This window comes from Notamacropus eugenii, chromosome X, assembly GCF_028372415.1.
Source record: "Notamacropus eugenii isolate mMacEug1 chromosome X, mMacEug1.pri_v2, whole genome shotgun sequence".
Taxonomy (NCBI): Eukaryota; Metazoa; Chordata; class Mammalia; order Diprotodontia; family Macropodidae; genus Notamacropus; species Notamacropus eugenii.
In genome coordinates this window covers 69,182,181-69,206,436 of record NC_092879.1, presented here as the reverse complement: position 1 = coordinate 69,206,436, position 24,256 = coordinate 69,182,181, and the positions used below count along the sequence as shown (strand labels likewise).

General features: G+C 37.4%; 1 long non-coding RNA gene across 1 annotated transcript in view; it reads left to right on the top strand.

Annotated features, from left to right (window-relative positions):
- LOC140516410 (uncharacterized) overlaps positions 1-24,256 on the top strand; it is a 46,222-nt gene that overhangs the window by 12,514 nt on the left and 9,452 nt on the right. Inside the window, exon 4 of the long non-coding RNA XR_011971353.1 lies at positions 14,723-14,872. This is a non-coding gene — a long non-coding RNA (uncharacterized lncRNA). The remainder of the gene's footprint in view (positions 1-14,722; positions 14,873-24,256) is intronic.

Here is a 24,256-nt window from a genome sequence, read left to right as displayed (position 1 = left end):
TAATTCCTTTTTTAAAATTTTGTTCTTTTCTTAGGGTCTTTAGGAACAAGTATATACACACACAAATATACAGACACACCATACACAGACACACTGCACACACACACACACACACACTTATATATAATATTTTCCTTTTTCTTTATTGATACCAATTGGCTGATTCCTCTAGGTTTTGATATGTAGTATTGTTGTCCTTGTCTTTTTAATATTCTTTTATTTTTTCTAATTTCTTCTTTAACCCAATCATTGTTTATTATGTTATTTGTCAATTTCCGTATAGTTTTGTAGCTCTTACTCTTGCTTTGCATCAGTAGGATGTAAGAAGCTTGAGGGCAGAAACTCTTGGTTATGCCCTCTTATCATTGGCACAGTACTTAAAACCCTTGTCTGACTGTATTATTTCTCTTTCAGTGTGCTCATATATCTTCTTATTGCCCCTTGGGCATTTAACCCTTTCCACTCTGCTCCCACCTGCCTTTCTGGGTTTATTATTCTTCTTCATGCACTCTGCATTCAAGCTATTTAGCTAACATTACTTATAGACAACATCTCACCTCATATTTCTGTGTTTTTGCACAGTACTCAATGCCCAGAATGCACTTGTTCTCCATAGAATCCCTAGCCCCTCCCAAGGTTCAGTTCATGAGCCACCTCCTACAGAAGTTGCATCCTGATCCCTTAGTTGTTAGTGCCCTCCCCCATCCCAATTACTTGGTATTTACTTTATAAATATGTTGTATTATTTATCCGTATATATTTTTCTACCCAATATAATGTAATCTCCTTGAACACAGGGACTGTGTTATTTTTGCTTTTGTATCTCCAGTGCCTACCATATATTAGGCACTTACTATTGAAGTGCTAAATAAATACTTAACAAATGAAATGCTGTAGTTATTTAATTCTATTTATTGCATTATGATCTGAAAATACAGTATGTATAATTCCAGCCTTTTGAAATTTTGCAGGGCTAGTTTGTAAGCCATCCTGTGAGCATTTGATAATATACTTAAAGGAATGTATATCCATCTTTACTCCTCCCCCTGTCCTCCACGGCCCCCCCCCCCCCATTGGTAAGGATCTCCCAGGATAAAAGCTCTCTGTACCAGTGCAGAATGCAGATTGGCAACTGTTCTACAAATTTAAAGTCTTAGGAAATTGCCTCAAGCATGAGAGAGTAAGTGACTTGCCCAGGGCCACACAGCAAATATATGTAAGAAGTGGAACATGAATTCACAGTATCCTGACAATGAAGCTAGCTCTCTAACCACTATGAAACCCTGCCTCTCACCTTTTCTCTAAATATCTATTAATGCCATATTATGTAAACAGTTCAAATATGTGATTTATTTATTCTTCCTTTATATGTATTTTGTATATCTGTTTAGAATTTCTGCCCAATAGAATGTAAACTGCTATAGGACAGAGACTATTTGATTTTTGCTTTGGTATCTCCAGCCCTAGCAAAATGCCTTACACATGGTAGGCTCTTAATAAATGTTTGTTGTTAAGTTCAATTGATTGAACTGAGTATTCATTTCTTGGGTATGCTATGACGGGGAGTCATTCTTGAGGTATGGGGATAGACTACATGACCTCTGAGGCAACTTTCAGTTGACTTTCTACATCATAGAGGAGATTCCTGCGTGTTGTGGAAGATGGGATAAGGCAATATCTGGGGTCCTTTCAAGGCCCTGGATTCTGTGATTGATTTTCTAACCAACCTTCTCCAGATGCACAGTGGTCCTCAAGGACACAATTGCTTGGCTCAGAAGAATAAGAATAACGAATGCAAACTCCTCAGTCTTTCTTCTCTCCCTTCCAGTTGCCCCATTCACACCAGATGCTCCCTTTTTTGAATTCTATCAAAAGGGATATCCTGTGTGAAAGGGGTTGCTGGAGCTGAATCCCTGAGCAGCAAAACTAAAAAGAGGCAATGACCCCTATTGGGAGGAGAATCCAAGATTTTTTTTCACAGCTTTACCAATGAGTAGTCACAACATCCTGACAATATCATCAAGCCTATGCTTGAAGACTTTCAATGAGAGTTGGCTCCTTACACTGTTAGAAATGTCTATCAACCTCAGCAACTTAGAGTCAACGTTGGCTGTTGTATTTCTGCTAAATTCTATTACACTTTAATATTGTATTAAATTCCATTATTGTGATCATTGTGTATATTCTTTTGATTTTGCTTACTTCAATTTGTAATGGGTCCTGTATTTCTTTTAATTATTGATACTTATCATCCTTATAATACAACACTGTTTCATTACATTTATTTGCCACAATTTGTTCAGCTATTTCCCAAGTAACAAGCTTGTAATTTGTTTCCCAATTTTCTTATTACAAATAGTGATGCTTTGAATATTTTGGTACACAAATCCTTTCTAGATCTCTTAGTAATGGAACCTCTGGTTCTAAGGTTATGACCAGTTTAGTAACTTTTCTTTCATATTTCCAAATTGTTTTCCAGAATGGTTAAAGTCATTCCTATTTCTACTGAGAGTGAATTAATGTGTCCATCTTTCCATAGTCTCTCCAGCCCTGACGTTTTCTTTTTTAAATATTTTTTAAAACAAATATCTGCCTTCACTTGCTTCCATCCTCCACCTCTAGCAAGGAACAAGAAAAATAAAACCCCCCTCTTACAAACATGTAGAGTCAAGCAATGCAACTTCCCTCATTAGCCATGTTCTGAAAATACATGTTTCATTCTGCTCTCTAAGTCCACCATCTTTATTTCAGGATGTGGATAGTCTGTTTCATCATGCATACTCTGGAACTATAATTAGTTATTGTGTTGATCAGAGGTCCTAAGATTTACAAGTTGATTACCTTTACAATGTTTTTGTTATAGTATAAATTGTTCTCCTAGTTCTGTTCGCTATTAGTTGATATGAGTCTTCCCAGTTTTCTCCGAAACCATCTCTGTCATCACTTCTCATAATCATATACCACAACTTGTTCAGCCATTCCTCAACTGATGGGCACCCTCTCAGTTTCCAATTCTTTGCCATCACAAAGAGAGGTGCTATAAATATATTTGTACATATGGGTCCTTTTTCTCCTTCCTTGATCACTGGGTCAAAGGCAGAACTATGTTGGTAAATATTTAACAATTGATTCTCAAAAATATGCATTCACTACACACTTCGAAGTTTTCTCTATCACTTTTTAAAGTCTAGACAATTTGAGAGACAATCAAGCCCCGGTTTGTAACATTTGCTGATTTCTGAGGTGTAAATGCTCACTCTGAAAATTGCTGGTTTGATCTGACTCTAGTACACTACAGATGAATGTTATGCACAGTTTAATAGCTTTTGGGGCATAGTTCCAAATTGCTTTGCAGAATGGCTGGATCAGTTTGCAGCTCTACCAATGATGCATTACTCTGTTTTCCCAAAGCTCCTCCATTTGTCATTTTCCTTTTTATTTTTTGCAACTTTGCCAATCTCAGGGTGTAAGGTGGTACTCCATAGTTGTTTAAATGTGTTTCTCTAGTTACTAGTGATTTAGAGCATTTTATTCATATGACTATTAAAAGCTTAAATTTCTCCCTCTGAAAATCACCTGTTCATATCCTTTGACCATTTATCAGTTGGGGAATGCTTTTGCTCCCTATATAGGGAACATTGCAGTTCTCTGTATAGCTTAGAAATGATACTTTTTTCAGAGAAGCCTGCTACAAAGATTTTTCCTTCCATTTACTTGCTTCCTGTAATTTTAGCTGCATTGGTTTTGTTTAGCACTGACTTTTTCCATCTTTATCCATTTTTCCAAATTTGATAAGGAAAAGATACTACTTCAGAGTTTTCTTTTTTTTATTTGTTTATTTTTTATTTAACTTTTAACATTCATTTTCACAAAATTTGGGGTTCCAAATTTTCTCCCCTTTTGTCCCCTCCCCCCAACCCAAAACACCGAGCATTCTAATTGCCCCTATCACCAGTCTGCCCTCTCTTCTATCGTCCCTCTCTGCCCTTGTCTCCATCTTCTCTTTTGTCCTGTAGGGCCAAATAACTTTCTATACCCCTTTACCTGTATTTCTTGTTTCCTAGTAGCAAGAACAGTGCTCGACAGTTGTTCCTAAAACTTTGAGTTCCAACTTTTCTTCCTCCCTCTCCACCCCTTCCCTTTGGAAGGCAAGCGATTCAATATAGGGCATATCTGTGTAGTTTTGCAAATGACTTCCATAATAGTTGTGTTGTATAAGACTAACTATATTTCCCTCCATCCTATCCTGTCCCCCATTACTTCTATTCTCTCTTTTGATCCTATCCCTCCCCATGAGTGTTGACCTCAAATTGCTCCCTCCTCCCCATGCCCTCCCTTCCATCATTCCCCCCACCCTGCTTATCCCCTTGTCCCCCACTTTCCTGTATTGTAAGATAGGTTTTCATACCAAAATGACTGTGCATTTTATTCCTTCCTTTAGTGGAATGTGATGAGAGTAAACTTCATGTTTTTCTCTCAGCTCCCCTCTTTTTCCCTCCACTAAAAAGTCTTTTGCTTGCCTCTTTTATGAGAGATAATTTGCCCCATTCCATTTCTCCCTTTCTCCTCCCATATATTTCTCTCTCACTGCTTGATTTCATTTTTTTAAGATATGATCCCATCCTCTTCAATTCACTCTGTGCACTCTGTCTCTATGTGTGTGTGCATGTGCATGTGTGTGTGTGTAATCCCACCCACTACCCAGATACTGAAAAGTTTCAAGAGTTACAAATATTGTCTTTCTGTGTAGGAATGTAAATAGTTCAACTTTAGTAAGTCCCTTAAGACTTCTCTTTGCTGTTTACCTTTTCATGCTTCTCTTCATTCTTGTGCTTGAAAGTGAAATTTTCTTTTCAGCTCTGGTCTTTTCATCAAGAATGCTTGAAAGTCCTCTATTTCATTGAAAGACCAATTTTTCCCCTGAAGTATTATACTCAGTTTTGCTGGGTAGGTGATTCTTGGTTTTAGTCCTAGTTCCTTTGACTTCTGGAATATCCTATTCCATGCCCTTTGATCCCTTAATGTAGAAGCTGCTAGATCTTGTGTCATCCTGATTTTATTTCCACAATACTTGAATTGTTTCTTTCTAGCTGCTTGCAATATTTTCTCCTTGACCTGGGAACTCTGGAATTTGGCCACAATGTTCCTAGGAGTTTCTCTTTTTGGATCTCTTTCAGGCGGTGATCTGTGGATTCCTTGAATACTTATTTTGCCCTCTGGTTCTAAAATCTCAGGGCAGTTTTCCTTGATAATTTCATGAAAGATGATGTCTAGACTCTTTTTTTGATCATGGCTTTCAGGTAGTCCCATAATTTTTAAATTGTCCCTCCTGGATCTATTTTCCAGGTCAGTTGTTTTTCCAATGAGATATTTCACATTATCTTCCATTTTTTCATTCTTTTGGTTTTGTTTTGTGATTTCTTGGTTTCTCATAAAATCGTTAGCCTCCATCTGTTCCATTCTAATTTTGAAAGAACTATTTTCTTCAGTGAGCGTTTGAACCTTCTTTTCCATTTGGCTAATTCTGCTTTTGAAAGCATTCTTCTCATTGGCTTTTTGAACCTCTTTTGCCAGTTGAGTTAGCCTATTTTTCAAGATGTTATTTTCTTCAGCATTTTTTGGGGTCTCCTTTAGCAGGGTGTTGACCTGCTTTTCATGCTTTTCTTTCTTCTCTCTCATTTCTCTTCCCAGTTTTTCCTCCACCTCTCTAACTTGATTTTCAAAATCCTTTTTGAGCTCTTCCATGGCCTGAGCCCATTGGGTGGGCTGGGATACAGAAGCCTTGACTTCTGTGTCTTTCCCTGATGGTAAGCATTGTTTTTCCTCATCAGAAAGGAAGGGAGGAAATATCTGTTCACCAAGAAAGTAACCTTCTATAGTCTTATTTTTTTTTCCCTTTTCTGGGCATTTTTCCAGCCAGTGACTTGACTTCTGAGCATCCTCTTCACACCCACTTGGCCTCCAGATCCTCCCAGCCAGGGCTTGGGGTCTGAGATTCAAATGCTGCTTCCCAGCCTCAGGGCTTTGGGTGGGGGCAGGGCTGCTATTCAGTGTGAGATTAAGTTCAGCTGCTCAGGTGGGAGCAGGGCCACCACATGGGGCTCAATTCCCTCAGGGGGTTTATGCAGAGACCTTCAACAATGGATCTGAGCTCCTGCCTGCTTGGGGAGCCCTGGTCTGCTCCTGCCTCCATTGCTGCCTCCCAAGGGTGCCTGATTTATGGGGGCACCCCACTCCCCTCTCAGCAAGCCTAGAAGACCCTCTCACCAACCTTTGGGGCCCGTGGGTGGAGGGACGCGCGCGGCTGCTGGAGATTCTGTCCCTGAAGCCTGCTCAGATCTGTTCCTCTCGGTGCTGTGTGGCCAAGGCAGGGCTGGGCTCGGCTCTGGGTCTGGGGCGCGACGGACTTTTTGCGTCAGGTTTTCAGGTCCCTCTTGAACAGAAATCTCCTCTGCTCCATTGTTCTGTGGAACAAATTGTTCTGCTGTTCCAGAATTTGTTGGGAGTTCTTTTTTACAGATATTTTTATGGGCTGTGTGTTTGGAGCTAGCGTATGTGCGTCTTTCTACTCTGCCATCTTGGCTCCACCCCCCAGAGTTTTCTTAATGTGCATTTTTCTTATGAGTGATTTGGAACATTTTTATGTGTTTTGATATATTTATACATTTTTATATGTATATAAATATATATGTATACGTATATATATACAATATATTCATTTTTCTTTTTTATATGGTTGTTGACAGCTTACAGTTTTTCTTTTAAAAACTATTCTTGACCCAACCATTCTGGAGAGCAATTTGAAACTGTGTCCAAAGGGCTATAAAAATGTGCATACCCTTTGATCCAGCAATAACAATTCTAGGGCTGTATCCCAAAGGATCATACAAATGGGAAAAGTACCCATATGTGCAAAAATATTTATAGCAGCTCTTTTTGTGGTGGTCAAGAACTGGAAATCGATGGGATACCCATCAATTGGGGAGTGGCTGAACAAGTTGTGAATGTAATAGAATACCATTGTGCTAAAAGAAATGCTGTACGGGTGTACTTCAGAAAAACCTAGAAAGACTTATATAAACTGATGCTGAGGGAAGTGAGCAGAACCAGGAGAACATTATACACAGTAAAAGCCATAGTGTGCAAAGACTTAGCCCTTCACAGCAATGCAGGGACCCAAAACGTTTCCAAAGGATTCATGATGCAAAATGCCATCTACATCCAGGGAGAGAACTATGGAGTCACAATGCAGAATGAAGCAGACTATTTTCTCTTTTGTTATGTTATGTTTTGTTTTGTTTTCTCATAGTTTCTCCTATTTGTTTTAATTCTTCTATAAAACATGGCTAATGAAAATGTGTTTAGTAGGAATGTATGTGTAGAGGTCATATAAGATAGTATATCATCTTGAGGAGGGAGGCAGGAGAGAGGGAGAGAAAATTTGGAACTTATGGAAGTGATTGTCAAAGACTGAAAGCAAATAAATTAATAAATTGGCGGGAGAGAAAACTATTCTTATGTCTTGATCACTTAGTTGAGGAATGTCATAGTCTGAGATTTCTGTCAATTCCCTATAGATTTGGACTTCAGACTTCTATCAGGGGTGTTTTATGCAAAGATTCCCTTCCCCCACCCCCTTAATTCGTAGCTCTTCTTTTTTTAGCACTGAATTTTGTTCAGGCAAGTGTTTATGTGTATATGTGTATGCCTGTATGTAATACAAATGCATATATTACACACACACACACACACACACATACACACACACACACACACACACACACACACATATATATATATATATGTATATATATATATATATATATATATATATATATATATATACATGCCCATATGTGTACATATGTGTATGTATATTTTACTAGAATTCTCATTTTATTGGTACAGGGTAAGGAACTTCCTCTACCAATGTTAATATGTACCTTCTTTGTAATTTATAGTCTTAGTTGCCTGGGTCATTAAGAACTTGTGTTCTTCCCAGGGTCATTGAGCCAATATGTGTCCCAGACAAGACTCAGGTTTTTCTGACTCTGAGCAGTTTCATTTTTTGTAAAAATTCCCTCTATCCCTTTTCTAGTTATAAAGTTTCCCCTAATCACAATTGTGAAATATATTATTATATACTCAGATTATCTATTTAGAATATATTATGGGTTATGCTGCAATCTGTTGATAGCCAATTTACTTTTTTGGTCCTTTCTTGTTTTCCCACCAGCTCTTGTCTTATTAAGAGTACTTCTCCCAGTAATTTGCCTTCTTGAGTTTATTTCACAGGAGACTGCTCTGTGAGTTTGCTTCTAGGTCTTGCTTTTCTCCAGTCTATTCCACTGGTATATTTCTTATAGAATGTAGGTTCCTTGAGAACAAGGACAATTTCACTTTTTATATTTGTATTTCCACCTTTTACCACAGTGCCTAGGATAGAGTAGGAACTTAATAGATGCTTATTGATTTATATGTTATTCTATTTTTAACTAGTACCCAATAGTTCTAATAATTACTATTTTCTGATATAATTTGACATCTGATAATGCTAACCTTCTGTCTTTCATATTTGTTTTTGTTATTGCCTCTCAAATTATTGGCCTTTTGTTTCTACGTATGCATTTTTTATTGTTTTGTCTAATTCTATGGAGTATTCCCTTGGGATCTTAGTATAGCTCTAAATCTGTAGATTAATTTAGGTTGCATCATTTTTATTATAATGGAGTTTATTAGCTATGAATAATGTGTGTGTATATATACACATAATATCTATATATAATATTATATATGTATACACACATATACACACACAATTATTTAGGACTTTTATTTCTGTTAATATTTTCATTTGTGTATTTATAGAAGTCTTTTGACTTGTTTTAACTCTTTTAGTTATTTTAAATGGAATTTCTCTTTTTGTCATTTCCTCATGGTTTCTGTTCTATATAGATATGTTGAAAATTTCATTTACTTTTTTTTCATTTGCATGGCCCTTTTACTTGGCTTAATTTAAATTTTTTTAAAAAAAATCTGTTGATTCTTTAGGGTTTTCTAAGTAAATCACTGTATTGTCTGCAAATAGGGATAATTTTGTTTTAGCTAATGTTTATTCCTTTATTTTTTCCTGTCTTATTGCTATAGTAAATATTTCTGGTACTATGTCAAATAGCAGCACAGACAGGATATCCTTGCTTCACCACAGTGTTATTGATTAAGCCTGTAGTATTTCTTCATTACAAACAATGCACCTTATTGTTTTAGATGACTGTTTTTGATAATATTAAGAAAAGATCTTTTCATTGCTATGCTGTCTTTTAAAAAACAGCATTAACATAAAAAGTACAATATCTTGTTGGTTTCTTCTGTATCTATTGATAAGCTCATATGTTTTTGTTGCAAGCACAGCACAACAATTCAAAGTCTACCATATATTTTATGTAGAAGAAAAAAATCAGAATAAAAAGAATGTAAAGCATAGTGAAGAAACATTTCAGAAGTGGACCAGGTAGTGCCCAGTTAGGCAGAGTGAGGGGAGAATTGAAAAGAGAGAAAACTTGATCTTACTTGGCTCCTTCGGAAAGGGTCTTTCACTTCCCGAAAGTGAGTTCCTTTTTTCTCTGCAGAGCCCAAGGCTGACTGCCAAAGCAATATTCTATGCCCAGTCACTTGTCCTGGACTATACACTTGAAGTTGTTCTCAGGAACCAAATTGTTATAGCTGCCATTTGAGGCCTAACTGCCCAGTCATGTCCATCAAGTCACAAAATGCTCAGGCTGAAGAGGCTACTCTTTTATACGCTGAATTACAAATCTTAGCAGTCTATGAAGCTAGGCACTGGAGACTTCCTTTGCCTGCAGATCTGTCTCCAATGGGCACTATGTTCTAATTCTTTTGTTGAGTTTCCAAATCACTCTGGAAATGCTAGCAGTTGTCCCATTATTTATGTGGGTCTCATTATTATTGCATTATCATTCTTCTAGGATTTTTGCATCCCTTTTACTCCATAATATTTATTCATTTGCAGTATGGCCTCACTGGGGCTTTTGACTCGTTTGGGAAGCCACTCCTGATAGTTTTTCAGTCAGGTTTTTCTTTCCCTTCTTTATTTCTTGTTGATATTTTTTACTTGGCACACTTCATACTGCTTTAAAATGATGAGGGGGAACTAGGTTTAGATATGACCTCTCATTCAGTCATCTTGTTGAAAGTTCGAACTTAGACTTTAAGAAAGGCATTTACAAGAGATGGACAGTCTATGTGCTTTACTGATAGTCACTCAGTGTTAAGAGTTATAAAGGAAAGCCCTTGTCACTCTGGGTGAATTTCAACTCCTGACCCCTTAAGATTTACAGGAGAAAATTGACAGGTAGCACATAATGAGAAGGCATATATAGATTATGATCTGCACTGCTGGAATGAATACACATGACATCACATAAACTATATGTAGAAGATAGAAGCAAGGGCCAGTGGTAATGAAAAATGATGACAAAATCTAGCATGGTCATGCGAGAATACTATGACTAGGAGTACTAAAATTTAGAATGAAGATTCTGAAAAAAGCTATAAAGAACAGTCATAGTCTTATCTATATGCAGGAAAAGAAGAGCTATAAAGAAATGTTAGTACTGCTTGTGGTGGAAGGGATAATGAAAACTGACAGCAGAGAAAACCTAGAACCAACCAACCTTGATTTTATTTCTGTTTTCTATGTCAAGGGGAGTTTTTTTTTGGACTGGAAAGGACAGAACAAAAATGACTAAAGGGAATTCAGCACCAAAATAATGTGGAATACAGTGAGAACATAGAGTGGCCTTCAATGATTTCAAGTTACCAAGCTCAGATGCACTATATTGAAAGAACTAGTGGATATGTGCATAGTAGGTAGTTTAATAAATGTTTGTTGAAGCAAACATGATTACTAAATCACTATGAGTGGACTTTGAAAGAACATGGAGATTAAGAAAAATGATCCAGGCTACCTTCAGAAGAAAGATTTAAGCTTCTTTAGGACAGAGAATTTTGCTATTTGAATCCTCAATGCCTTGCATCAAAGGTGCTTTATCAATTCTTGTTCATTGAATGATTGATTGCAAAAGGGCAGGTGATTTTCTGCTTTTCAAACCAAGAAAGAGAATAGAGTCTGCAAACTATAGGTCTGTAAAAAGACTTGACTGGCAAAATTTTTGAGCATTTTTTTTATTCTTTGACAAATTTACCATCCTTTTATCCCAATTAATTTAATAAAGGAGATAACCTATCTTATTCTGACAAGAAAGTAAAAGTGATAAGTCTATCCATTTGAATTTTATATTCCAAAACAGTTTGATATTTAACAACTTCCAATAAATCACCAACTCAAACATGACTTTATTCTTTTCCCAATTTAAAATGGTTCATATTTCATATTATTCAGTATCAGAGCACTGCGCTGTAAGTCAAAATGGCATGGTTCTAGTAAATACCTTTGTGACCTAGGGCAAGTTTAGAAAGTACTAAAGGATGGTTAGTAATCCTATAGAAAAGGAAGCAGTGATCATAAAGGGCCAGTATGGCTTCATCAAGAACAGCTCATGCCAGACTAACTTCATTTCCTTTTTTGACACTGGTAGTTCAGAGTAATACTGAATAAAAAAGGAATTTACCCAGATTTTAGCAAAGTCCCTCCTCCTATTCCTGTGGACAAAGGGAAAGATGTAGACTAGCTCAGGGCTTCTTAAACTTTTTCCACTCCCAACCTCTTCAGCACTTCTTAAACTGTGAGACCCCATATGGGGTTACCACCCACAGTTTAAGAATTTCTGCACTAGACAGTAGTATAGTTCTGAATTCCTTGAATGGCTGGAGAGTTGTCATTAATGGCTCTTACGATGATTTAGGAGATCCATAATGGAGAGCCCCAGGCATATGTACTTGGCTCTGTGATATTTAACATGTTATAGGTCAGATTTAGAAGGCCCTTAGAGATCATTTTGTCCAACCTCCCTCATTTTATGGAAGAAACTGAGTCCCAGACAGGTTGCCACTTGCCTAAGGTTATACAGGTAACAGGATTAGAGATTAGAGCCATCTAGTCTAATCTCCTTCTTTTTGAAGATGAGGGAACTGAGGCCCAGTGAGTTTGTCAGTTGCTTAAGGTCATATGAGTAGTAAATGGCAGAGCTGAAGTTTGAACCCAAATCCTCTGATTCCAAATCTCTTTTCACTATACCTTGCTGTAAGTAAGAAGGAGCAGAGCTGGATTCAAACCCAGGTTCCCTTTCTCCAGATCATAATGCTCGTTCTACTATATGATCATTTTTATTAGTGACTTAGGGGAAGGCACAAATGGCACGCTTCTCAGATTTGCAGATGATACAAAGCTAAAAGGGATTGCTAACATGCTAGGTTATTTATCTAGAAACTAGAACAAATCTGATAAGATGAAAATCAATACAACTAATGTAAAGTTATATATACACTGGGGCTTTAAAAATAAGCTGAACAAGTATGGGATCAGGGAAATATGTCTGTTTAAAAACCCCAAATGACTCCGAGAGTGATTGATCCAGATCAGTCATTTATCCCGGAGGAAGTATGTTAGCATTGTAAGTTGTTATGTGAATGTCTTATAAATAGACACTTAAGCATTTTTTTAAAACTAGGATTTCCCTGAGACCTTCCTCCTAGTACACTAATAACGGGAGTGATAGGAATGAGGACCATTTGTATTACATGTAATTTACACAAATGTGTACATTTTAGCTGTGCTCTCAGACAATTGTCAAGTGAAAATTTGGTCATTTCTTTATGCTTGCTGTGCCTTATGAAGCTAGGGCAGTTTGCAAAGTTCCTGAAGCAGCCAGGAAATGAGCAACTGACTATTGAAGCACATTTTCTAAGGTTACCCAATTCAGTCACTTCTGTCCTCTCATCTTGTGCATCTTTTCCCTGTAGTTGACTGATAAAATAAGATTTAGCTTTACCCCTTCCCTGAGACAGTTGTTGCCTCTGCTCTTTGGAACACATTATTCCATTCCTTCCTGCTATTTACAGTGGGTGTCAAACAGTCTTGTGTTCTTCAAATTTCCTTTATATTTAAATTTTTTTCTTGTGGTTGCTTGTAGAATTTGTTGTTTGTGAATGGAATTGTTAAATTTAACTACTATGTATCTTGGAGTTTATAGCAAGGGTTGGTTGTTTTGTTTTGTTTTTTGGAGTGAATGCAGATTTTTTTTCAATTGGTACTTTGTCTTCTATGTTCAGAAGTTATGTGCCATTTTCTTGTATTATTCCTCTCACTGTGGTGTTCAGTTCTTTGATTTGTCATGTTCTTTTGGCAGCCCTATAATCCTTAAATTGTCTATGTATCCTGTATTTGAGATCAATATATTTTGCATATGTGGAGGTCATGCTTTCTTTTGATATTACTGGTTTGTTTTTTTAATTTTCCTTTGTCCATATTGTCCTCCAAGTCTCTATATTTGTATTCCTCACAAGTTATCCTGTCTTTGTATTTTTTTTTTTTGGTGACACTTGCCACCATGGATTCAAGATTTTCTATTCTCCCAATTCCTTGGTTGATGGTCTTAAATAGCTACTATGGTTAAAAACATTTGTCTCCCTCTGGTCAACCTGTTGATCAGCCTCTTCAACTTATTTTAGGCTTGTTCTTGGACAGTACATACACTGCCCATCAATGAGTTATGGAAGCTCTTCCTGCTTGGTAGAAACTGCCAGAGATTGTGTCCAACTACCAGAGCCTTTGAGAACTTAAGATCATCTCCATGCTATCATGAGGCAGTGGAGGAAAGCTATTAATAGCATGGTTTTTTACATGTATAATAAATACACTTGACTTTGTTTCTCTATGAAATGGAAGGAGGCAAGATAGGTAAATGCCCAAATCTAAAATGATCTTTAGCTTCACTTCTCTCATTATAACAGTCTTATAGTGAAAGAGACCTTATGTTCTATAAACTGAGCCACTGTTTGTAAAACTCTGTTATAGGATTTTAGGTTTTAGGAGTTTTCTAGCTTTCCTTTCAATCCTAACACTAATTTTAATTGACCTATGTGATAAGCTACTTCTCAGCAGTTTTATAGTTACACCATTACTGTAAATGCAGGTATATCTTATGCAAACATGTTCTCAATAGTGTGCTTTTAAGATAAGATGGCTAACAAAAACATTCTCTGCATCCATCTGTTTACTTCATTGTTTGATGGCTGAAAACTGGAGGAACAATTATTTTTAAATGGTGTTCCCTCCTGGGAGAAATGCATCTTTCTAAATATGCCCAGGAGATATTTTTCAGATGTTATCAAGGTTTCAGAATTTATTGACAGTGTTTCAAGGTATTTCCCAGTTACTAGCAACTCTTCTTGTGAGGCTTTCCTGTACTTAATTCTGATAGTGTTATTGGATTTATTTCCCAGCCTATGAAGACAAAACCTGCTTGCTTTTAAATACTGACATTCTTCCAGCAAAGTAATGTCTGTATGTTTGATCATCTCTCAGACATGAAAAAAAAACCTAGCAAAAGGTATCCTCTGAAAGTGCACAAGTGGGCATTTTCTCCATTCTGGGAACATGAAATTTGCCACACTTAGCATATGCACTGAGATTGACACAAAGAATCACACTGGGACTTATGTAGCCATGGAACCACACTAATCTTGCTGCTTGCGAAGGATGTTTTGATGCAACAGACTTCCCTCATTTCTGATTTTCCAGGTCTGAAGCTAAGTCTCTTCTGATAGATTCACTAAACTTTGCTGCCCAACCCACCAGCCCTACTTCTGGATCAGCCCTTCAGCTGTCAAGGGGAACAACATTTGTGTAGAAGGAGCCTGCCATCCCCATCAACACCAAGACCAAAGGCAGGTAAGCCCAAGAGTCTCAAGAATAGTAGCGTCCCATGGACCACTAGCCTTACTTCAAGCATAGTCTCTGAAGCCATCATCATCAAGGGAAACAGCCCTTGTGGAGATGTCATGTGACAACTAGCTCTGTCCATGCTACAGCTACTAAAAACTCAAAAAAGTTTTTTTTTCAACTCAAGTCCTTTACATCATCAAATGGTTCAACATCATAAATGGACACGGTTTAATGGGTGAAAATGAGTTTAAATCTTAAAAAAAAAGATGCATTAACATCTGCTTTGCCATAGTACCTTTTCAGCTAATCCTTCATATATGTTGTCTTTCCTATTAGAATGTGAGTTCTCTGAGAGTGCTTCTTACTCTTCTATTTGTATCCCCAGCACTTATCACCATGCTTTAGTAAGTGATTAGTATATTTTTTCATATTCCTTGTGACTCATCAATTTGATAGACATTTATTTATTAAAATAAATTTTATTGATATCTTTTATTTTACATTGCCTAAGTACTCCCTGTATCACTTTCCTCTTTTCTACCAGAGATACTTTCTATGTAATAAAGAATATTTTAAAAAGATAAACATTAACAAGAGAAAAAAATCATCAAAAAACTATCATTGCATCACCCCCACTCCCCAAAATACCGTATGCGATGTTTCACATCTATGTTCTCTCACTTTTGCAAAGGAAGAAGGGAGTTATCTTCTCATATTTCTTCTTTTTTTGTTTTTTAAATTAATCAATTTTTAGTTTTCAACTTTTGCCTTTATAAGATTTTGAGTTCTAAAATTTGCCCTCTCCCTTTACTCCTCCTCCCCAAGGCAGCATGCAATCTGATATAGGCTATAGATGTATGATCATATTAAATATATTTCCACCTTGGTCATGTTGTGAAAGAGGAATCAGAACAAAAGGGAAAAACCATGAGAAAGAACAAAACAAAAAAACCTCAAAAGAAAGAGAAAGGAGTATGCTTAGTTGCTAGACACTTATTAAGTGCCTACTATAGGCAAGACACACTCTAAGTAGTGAATAAAATGCTTGGAGATAGAAAGGCCTGAGATCAAACACTGGCCTCTAACATTTTCTAGCCCTGTGACCCAGTACAATTTAGGCAACTCTTTGTGCCTCAGGTGTCTCCCTAGGACTCATATCCTAAGTCATTTGTGTGCTATCTTCTGTATTACTGAAAAGATTTCACACACCAGGAGTATTCTACACTGGTGAAATCACAGAGCCTTTGTGTATTTCTTTGCCCCAGGAATACAAAGATGAAAAGTGAAATGTCTCTTCCCTGAAAGAGTTTCCATTCAGATTACATAAATTATGAAAGGATTTTAAGGGCATAATCCAGCTTTTTCTGTTTCTTAAGTAACTATGCTGACCTGAAAGAAATAATCTTATTCTCACACTTTCTCTTTAGGTCTTTTTCCTGACATGTTTGGCTTATTTTATATGATGGTTTTGTAGGCTCCTCTACTAGTTTGTGGTCCTGTAGAAGTAGCCTTTTGCTTTTGCATCACATTAATCTCTAAATGAGGCAGCTAAGTGACTCAGTGGTTAGAGCACCAGGACTGGAGTCAGGAAGTCTCACTCCCTGAGTTCAAATCTGGCCTCAGACATGTGTTAGCTGTGTGACCTTGGGCAAGTCACTTCACCCTGTTTGCCTCAGTTTCCTTATCTGTCAAATGAGCTGGAGAAGGAAATGGCAACCCATTACAGTATCTTTGCCAAGAAAACCCTAAGTGGGTCACAGAGAGCCACGGACACGACTGAAATGATGACTCAACAACAATTTCTAAATAGACTTCTGCCCCCTTCCCAGCCCAGTGAACCATTCTGTAAAAAAATAAATAAACAAAGGGGGTGGCGGGGGGGGAGCAGTCTAGGAAAACTGACCAGCATATCATCTGAGTCTGACAGGATATGAATATTTCATTACCACAAGTCTCTAGCATTTGCAAAGTAGGAAGAAAGATAATTTTTTTCAACTCTTCTTGAGGCAAACTTTCTCAATACACAGTGTTCAGTTTCTTTTCTTCTGTGCTTTCTCCACATGTATTGTTTTCTTGTTTCTACTTCTTTATTCTGCATCAATGTATATGTTTACACTTCTTCATATTTGTTGCTTCTTATGGCATAGTAATAATTCATTACATTCATATACAACAATTTGCTTGACTATTCCTTAATCAATGGGCATTTGTCTCCATTTCCTTCTTATCACAAGAAGTGTGGCTCCCTGTATATGGGACTTTCTGTCTTTGATCTTTTTGGGTTTTGAAGGGTGGGATCTCTAGGTCAAAGCTATGGACTTTTGCTTTACAGATCTCATCTTTCCCCTCAAACCCATTCCTCTCTAATTTACATACTTCTGTCAAGGATGCCTCCAATCTCAGTGTAATCCCTGACTTTTCACAGAACTTATATTTTTCACATTAACCGATGATCAACCGATGATTGACAGATCTGATGTCCTTCTCCCAATTGTCATCCATCTTGACTTCTCTGCTGCATTTGGCAGTGTTGACTATATACTCATCCTGGATACTCTTTTTCTCTGGGTGATTGTGACACTGCTCTCTTGGTTCTCCTCCTACCTGTTTGACCATTTCTTTTTATTCTCCTTTTCAAGATCTTCATCAGTATTATACCCCCTAAAAATGAGTGTCCCACAAGGTTCTGTACTAGGTCCTCTTTTCTCTCCCAGTGTTCTCCCTTGGTTTCATTAATTCCCATGGATTCAATTATCATCTCTATTCAGATGACTCCCAGTTCTATATATCCAGCCTCAGTATCTCCCCTGAACTCTAGTCCCACATCATCTACTGGACATTTCAAACTGAATGTCCCAGATTCATCTCAAATTCAATGTCCAAAACTAAACTCATCATCTTTCCCCCGCCAAAACCTTCCCCTCTTTAAAACTTGCCATCTTCTGTCAAAGATATCACCATTCTTTTAGTCACCTAGATTTTCAATATTAGAGTCATTCTTGACTCCCAACTCTCATTTATAACACATATTTTATCAGTGGCCAAATCTTTTTATTCTACCTCCACGACCCTTACATCTGACTCCTTTTCAATTCATACAGCTGTCACTTAAGTTTAGACTCTCATTAATGCTACTCTAGATTACTGCTAGACTAATTACTCTCCCTACTTCAAATCTCTCCCCCTTCCAAACCATCATGCCAACTGTTGCCAAAGTGATTTTCTTAAAGTACAGATCTGACTATCTCAACAGACTCCAGTGAATCCCCATTGACTCTATGGATCAAATATAAACAAGTTAGATTTGCATTTAAAACTCTTTACACCCTGTCCCTGACCTACCTTTTCAGCTTCCTTACCGGCATGTTCTGGTTTAGCCAAGCTGGCCCTCTTGCTCTTCTTTATGTACAACACTACATTTTCCATCTTTGCTTTAGCACTAGCTATCTCCATTCCTGGAATGTACTGCCTTCTTATCTCTGTACCGTAGAATTCCTTCTTTTCTTCAGCACTCAGTTCAAGCACTACTTTCTATATCAAACTTTTCCTATTCCCCTTAAATTCTAGTGCCCTACCAAAATTACTTTATATTTATTGGTATATATTCCATAAGTACTTATTAATGTACATATTGTTTCTTTTTTTAAAAATTTTTATTTGAGTGAGTTCCAATTCTCTCCCTCCCTCCAGCCTCTCCCCCACCCACTGAGAAGGCAAGTAATATGATGCCCATTGTATACATTATTTCTGCTGACAGAATATAAGCTCTTTGAAGGTAGGGATTGTTTCCCTTTTGTCTTTGAATCATCAGAGCCTGGCACAGTGCCTGACATAGAGTAGACAGTTAATGAATGATTGTTGATCAATTCTGAAGGGAACTTAAAACTTTACTGAGTATTAGAGATATTCCTTCAGTTGGTTTCAGTAGCTACAAACTTAGCTCAATTTCCGCAATAAGATGTTGTTGTGTTTGCCCTTCATTCTCGAAGAGGACCATGACATCAAGATGATGACATAACTTGCAGTTGACTTTGATTTGAGTGAGGGAGGGCTGTGCAAGGTCACCAACCTCACTTTCTTCTCTTGAGCCATCTGGGTCCAGTGGCCTGATATTCATCAGGACAACTGGAGATAGCTCAGGATGCAATGTGAGACCCTGGCCTTTTCAGGCTAAAATCTTAATACATTCTCACATTGAGAAAACACCCATTCATTGAATAGGTTTCTTTAAGTTACTCAAGGGATGGCCCCTTTAATAAAAAAAAATCAAACTGTGATGGGGAAGACCCTCAGGGTTCCTGGGTAAAAGAGAAACAATTACTATTCAGTTATTACATTCACCCTGTGCTAGGTGGGTGGGGACTTGTCTAGTCTATAAGATCCATAGTGAATTGGGTGTAACGCTTGATCTTTGAACAAGAAACATAGCCAGTAAACCCAAAGGAGAAAAGGCAGCTTTTGGCCATGGAGTATACATTCCCCTGGCTAGGACACCAGAGGAAAGGAGAGGAGAGGAGCTGCTACTCACTCACAGGTTGTGTTTGTCCTTTGTTCTCAAAGAGGACCATGACATCTAGATGATGACAGGACTTGCAGCTGACTTTGATTTGAGTGAAGGAGGGCTGTGCAAGGTCACCTCTTCTTCTCCAGCACCTAACTAGGTCCTAGCACAATGAACTGCACAAGGTGGTTAATGAAGGTTTATCTATATCTTTTAGCCAACCCTGCTCCTTCTTCTGAGTTTCAGTCCCAAATCACCAATGTCATTCTTGAATATTTTAAACTGCATGTCAAAAAGCATCTCAAACCCAATATACACAAACTGGACTAATTTTTTTCCCTGTTCAGAATTTCCCCATTTTGGTCAAAAGCCCCAAACACCCTTCTGGTCATTTAGGTTTGCCACCTTAGAACAATCTTCAAGTCTTCATTACCCTTCATCCTACACATCCAATTATTTGCCAAGTCTTGTCAATTCTATTTCTATATCACCTGTCACATTCTCCTGTCAGGCACTCACCACCTCTTCCCTGAACAAATGCAACTTCCAATTAGGAACTTATTAATTAATTCAAATTGAAGACTAATGAAGTCCCCTCCCTCAAGCCTCTCCCTTCTCAAAATCACCATGCACACAACTGCCAAAGTGATTTTCCTAAAGCACAGATCTGACTACTCCACTCCATCATTCAATAAGCATCAGTTTCTCCCTACTACCCCTGGTATCAAATATTAATTCCTCTGTTTGGAATTTAAAGCCCTTTGCAACCTGAATCTGACCTGTCTTTCTAGGCTTATACATCACTCTCCTTCACGCATGCTACAATTCAGTCAAACTAGCATTCATCCTCTTTCTTATGTACAATGTCCTATCTGCTTTTACCATACATTATCAGTAGCTGTCCCCCATTTCTGGAATGCACTACCTCCTCGCTCCTACTTCTGAGAATCCTGAGCCCTTTAAAACAAATCAGAAACACCGCCATCTACATGAAATTACCTTGTATTTATTTTGTATGTACTCATATGTGAGCATATGCTTTCCCTGAGACGGCTGGAAAATCCATGAGGCCAAGAACCTAATTTTGCCTTGATTTTGTGTCCCCAAGAGCCTAGCAGAGTGCCTCAGCTGCAATAAGATAGAGGCTTGAGAAAAGATACGAGAAAAGATATGCAATTCATACACTGCAAAACATTTGCCAAATATTTGTCCCAAGTATCAGAAAAAGTGCCAGTACTTCTCCATAAACTATTTATTTAACAAGCACTATGGAAACAAAGAAAAAAATCTCCAAAAACCTTTACTCTCATAAAAATTACATATCTTTACATTTTTTCCCCCACAGAGGTTTCCTGGTTATCTCTGGGCAAGCCATTTTTTAAAATGGTTTGCATTTTTCTTTTACAAAAAGACAAGCTTTCCAAATCTGTTGACCTTTTCTGTGATGACAAGCAGCTATCTGTAGTATGCTACCTCACATATATATTTTAAAAAGAAGATAACCACAAATGCATTTAATCTATCCCTTCAAGGTAAAGATGGCATTTAGAAATTTATAGATATATTTTGTTTTTGTGTTACCTTCATTTTCCAATATGTCCCTACCCCAAAACCATCCCTTGTAACCAAAAATAAAAAGGGGGAAAAACAGCTCACCAAAGCTAGTCAACACCTCAACCAAGTCTGACAGTACAGGGTGTCCCAAAAGTCTTGATGCAGCTTTTAGCTATTAAAGCTTAAGAGTGCACCCAGACTTTTAGGGCATCCCATATATGCAGTATTCTGCATCTGTAGTCCCTTTACCTCTTCAATGAAGAGATATCTCCTCTTTGGGATCACGATTGGTCATTGTAATTTCACATTGCTCTGTTTTAATTTTTGGTACTTTTGCTGTTGCTGCTTTCCATTTATGTTGTAGTCTATGTATATTGTTTTTCCTGGTTCTGCTAACTTTATTCTACATCAGTTTATGTAAGTCTTCTATGAATTCTTTATATTAATTGATTCTTAGGGCACAGTAGTACTTCATTGCATTCATGTATCATAATTTGTTTAGCCATCCCCCAATCAATAGGCATCTGCTTTGTTTCCAACTTTTTTGTTACTACCAAAAGTGCTGCTGTGAATATTTTAGCATATATGAGACATCTCTTTCTTTGACCTCCTTCATTGTATATGCCTAGCAATGGGCTCTCTGGATCAAAGACCATTAATATTTTAGTCACTTTCTTAGCATAATTCCAAATTGTTTCCAAATGATTGGAACAATTCATAGCTCCATAGTGAATTAGTTTGCATATCTTTTCACAACCCTTCCACTGTTGACTATTTTCATCTTTTCTCAACTGAGCTGATTTTCGGGGGGTGGGGTGAAAACTCAGAGCTATTTCGATTTGTAATTCTTTTATTATTAGTGATAAGGAGAAATGTTTCATAGACATAGTCATGGACTTTTAATTTGGTTGGTAGGGGGAACTCATACATGCAGAAACTGCCTCTACCAGTTCAGGTTGGCATATGATGCGTTGCTGCTTTATAATTTATAGTGTTAGAATTTCCCAGAGTACTAAAAAAGTTTAGTGACTTACCCAGGGCCATACAGCCAGTAAGTTTCAGAGGTGGGATTTCAATTTAAGTCTTCCTGGCTCCAATGCCAGCTCTCTCTATGCTATACCGTGCTACCTCTATGGTCATTTATGGTCTGAAATTTTTCTTTTTTGAGCAGTTTGCTCATATCCTTTGACCACTTATCCACTGGCTTTTGGTGTTATATATTTGCTTTACTTCCCTATATATTTTGGATATCAAAGGAAATGTCTTAACAACGAATGAAATCATATAAGGCAACAATTCTCAAAAGAAGAATTACAGACTAACAACCATATGAAAAAATGCTCCAAATCATTAATAATAAGAAATATATAAATCAAAACAACACTAAAATTTTACTTCACACCTTACAAATTTGTAAAGTTTTTTATTTTTAAATTTATTTAAGTTTTCAACATTCATTTCCACAAAATTTTGGGTTCCAAATTTTCTCCCCATTTCTCCCCTCCCCCACCCCAAGACGTCAAGCATTCTAATTACCCCTATCACCAATCTGTCCTCCCTCCTAACATCCCTCCCTTCCCTTATCCCCATCTTCTCTTTTGTCCTGTGGGGCAAGATAATTTTCTATACCCCATTACCTGTATTTCTTATTTTCTAGTTGCAAGAACAATACTCTACAGTTGTTCCTAAAACTTTGAGTTCCAGCTTCTCTTCATCCCTCCCTCCCCACCTACTCCCTTTGAGATGGCAAGCAATTCAATATAGGCCATATCTGTGTAATTTTGCAAATAACTTCCATAAGAGTTGTGTTGTGTAAGACTAACTATACTTCCCTCCATCCTATCCTACCCCCTATTTCTTCTATTCTCTCTTTTGATCCTATCCCTCCCCAAGAGTGTTGACTTCTAATTGCTCCCTTCTCCCACTGCCCTCCCTTCCATCATCCCCCCCCATCCTGCTTATCCCCTTCTCCCCCACTTTCCTGTATTGTAACATAGGTTTTCATACCAAAATGAGTGTGCATTTTATTCTTTCCTTGAGTCAAATGTCATGAGAGTAAGCTTCACGGTTTCCCTCTCACCTCCCCCCTTTTCCCCTCCATTGAAAAGTCTTTTACTTGCGTCTTTTATGAGAGGTAATTTACCCTATTCCATTTCTCCCTTTCTCCTCCCAATATATTTCTCTCTCACTACTTAATTTCATTTTTTAAGATATGATCCCATCCTATTCAATTCACCCTGTGCGCTCTCTCTCTCTCTCTCTCTCTCTCTCTCTCTCTCTCTCTCTCTCTCTCTGTGTGTGTGTGTGTGTGTAATTGCATCAACTACCCAGATACTGAAAAAAGTTTCAAGAGTTACAAATATTGTCTTTCCATGTAGGAATGTAAATAGTTCAACTTTAGTAAGTGCCTTATGATTTCTTTTTGCTGTTTACCTTTTCATGCTTCTCTTCATTCTTGTGTTTGAAACTCAAATTTTCTTTTAAACTCTGGTCTTTTGATCAAGAATGCTTGAAAGTCCTCTGTTTCATTGAAAGACCATTTTTTCCCCTGAAGTATTATACTCAGTTTTGTTGGGTAAGTGATTCTTGGTTTTAGTCCTAGTTCCTTTGACTTCTGGAATATCCTATTCCACGCCCTTCAATCCCTTAATGTAGAAGCTGCCAGATCCTGTGTTATCCTGATTGTATTTCCACAATACTCAAATTATTTCTTTCTAGCTGCTTGCAATATTTTCTCCTTGACCTGGGAACTCTGGAATTTGGCTACAATGTTCCTAGGAGTTTCTCTTTTTGGATCTCTTTCAGGAGGTGATCAGTGGATTCTTTCAATATTTATTTTACCCTCTGGTTCTAGAATATCAGGGCAGTTTTGCCTGATAATTTCATGAAAGATGATATCTAGGCTCTTTTTTTGGTCATGGCTTTCAGGTAGTCCCATAATTTACAAATTTTCTCTCCTGGATCTTCCAGGTCAGTTGTTTTTCCAATGAGATATTTCACATTAACTTCCATTTTTTCATTCTTTTGGTTTTGTTTTGTGATTTCTTGGTTTCTCATAAAGTCATTGGCCTCCATCTGTTCCACTCTAATTTTGAAAGAACTATTTTCTTCAGTGAGCTTTTGAACCTCCTTTTCCATTTGGCCAATTCTGCTTTTGAAAGTATTCTTCACCTCATTGGCTTTTTGAACCTCTTTTGCCACTTGAGTTATCTATTTTTAAAGGTGTTATTTTCTTCAGCATTTTTTGAGTCTCCTTTAGCAAGTTGTTGACTCACTTTTCATGCTTTTCTTTCATCTCTCTCATTTCTCTTCCCAATTTTTCCTCCACCTCTCTT